Raw genomic sequence first — 1960 nt, 5'->3', positions numbered from 1 at the left:
TTTCAAAATCTTTTTCAAAAATCACTTGATATCTTTCTCAATCTTAGTTTTCGAAAACCAATTACCAATTTTTAAAATCTTTTTAATTTATTTTCGAAAATTCTTCCCCTCTTTTCACATCCTTCTATTTAAGGGGCTAACACTCCTCCTCAAGGTGCAATTCGAACCCTATTTCTTTATATGTTCGAATTCTCTTCTATCTACCTCCTCCTTCTATTCTTCTTTTCCTCTGACACCTCAAGGAATCTCTATACTGTGACATAGAGGATTCCCTACTTTCTTGTTCTCTTCTCTTTCATATGAGCAGAAACAAAGATAAAGGCATACTTTTTCAAGCTGATACTGAACCTGAAAGGACCTTGAAGAGAAATCTAAGAGAAGCTAAAGCACAATTCTCTTTAGAGGGCCTAACAGAGCTTTTCAAGGAAGAAGAAACCATGGCAGCCGAAAACAACAATGCCAACAATGCAAGGAAGGTGCTTGGTAACTTTACTGCACCTACTCCTGATTTCTATGGGAGAAGCATCTCTATCCCTGCCATTGGAGCAAACAACTTTGAGCTTAAGCCTCAATTAGTTTCTCTAATGCAACAGAATTGCAAGTTTCATGGACTTCCATTGGAAGATCCTCATCAGTTCTTAGCTGAGTTCTTGCAAATCTGTGACACTGTCAAGACCAATGGGGTTAACCCTGAAGTCTACAGACTTATGCTCTTTCCTTTTGCTGTAAGAGACAGAGCTAGAACATGGTTAGATTCACAACCTAAGGAAAGCCTGAACTCTTGGGAAAAGCTAGTCAATGCCTTCTTGGCAAAGTTCTTTCCACCTCAAAAATTGAGTAAGCTTAGAGAGGAAGTCCAAACCTTTAGACAGAAGGATGGTGAGTCCCTCTATGAAGCTTGGGAGAGATACAAGCAATTGATCAGAAGGTGCCCTTCTGACATGCTTTCAGAATGGAGCATCATAGGAATCTTCTATGATGGTCTGTCTAAACTATCCAAGATGTCATTGGATAGCTCTGCTGGAGGATCTCTTCATATGAAGAAGACGCCTGCAGAAGCTCAAGAACTCATTGAAATGGTTGCAAATAACCAATTCATGTACACCTCTGAAAGGAATCCTGTGAATAATGGGTCAACTCAGAAGAAAGGAGTTCTTGAGATTGATACTCTGAATGCCATATTGGCTTAGAATAAAATATTGACCCAACAAGTCAATATGATTTCTCAGAGTCTGTCTGGAATGCAAGCAGCAACAGACAGTACTAAGGAAGCTTCCTCTGAAGAAGAAGCTTATGATCCTGAGAACCCAGCAATGGAAGAGGTGAATTACATGGGAGAACCCTATGGAAACACCTATAATCCTTCATGGAGAAATCATCCAAATCTCTCATGGAAGGATCAACAGAGACCTCAACAAGTTTTCAACAACAACAATGGTAGAAGAAACAGGTTTAGCAATGGCAAGCCTTTTCCATCATCTTCTCAGCAACAGACAGAGAATTCTAAGCAGAACCCCTCTAACTTAACAACCATTGTCTCTGATCTAATCAAAGCCACTCAAAGTTTCATGACTGAAACAAGATCCGCCATTAGAAATTTAGAGGCACAAGTAGGTCAGCTGAGTAAGAAAATCACTAAACTCCCTCCTAGTACTCTCCCAAGCAATACAGAAGAGAATCCAAAGAGAGAGTGCAAGGCCATAAACACGTCTCACATGGCCGAACCTGGAGAGGAGGAAGAGGCAGTAATCTCCACTGAAGAAGACCTCAATGGATGTCCACTAACCTCCAAGGAGTTCCCTAATGAGGAACCATGGGAATCTGAGGCTCAGACTGAGACCATAGAGATTCCATTAAATTTACTTTTGCCATTCATGAGCTCTGATGAGTATTCTTTCTCTGAAGAGGATGAAGATGTTACTGAAGAGCAAGTTGCTAAGTACCTTGGAGAAATCATGAA

General features: G+C 40.4%; 1 non-coding gene across 1 annotated transcript; it reads right to left on the bottom strand.

Moving 5' to 3' along the window:
* Positions 1-839: 839 nt before the first annotated feature.
* LOC148579695 (small nucleolar RNA R71) lies at positions 840-947 on the bottom strand. The gene has a single exon (XR_015896788.1). It is a non-coding gene; the product is annotated as a small nucleolar RNA R71 (small nucleolar RNA).
* Positions 948-1960: the final 1013 nt, after the last annotated feature.

Source organism: Arachis ipaensis, chromosome B10 (assembly GCF_059453495.1).
Source record: "Arachis ipaensis isolate K30076 ecotype BB chromosome B10, ASM5945349v1, whole genome shotgun sequence".
Lineage (NCBI taxonomy): Eukaryota > Viridiplantae > Streptophyta > Magnoliopsida > Fabales > Fabaceae > Arachis > Arachis ipaensis.
Note: the sequence above shows the minus strand (reverse complement) of the source record. Positions and strands in the feature narration are given on the sequence as shown.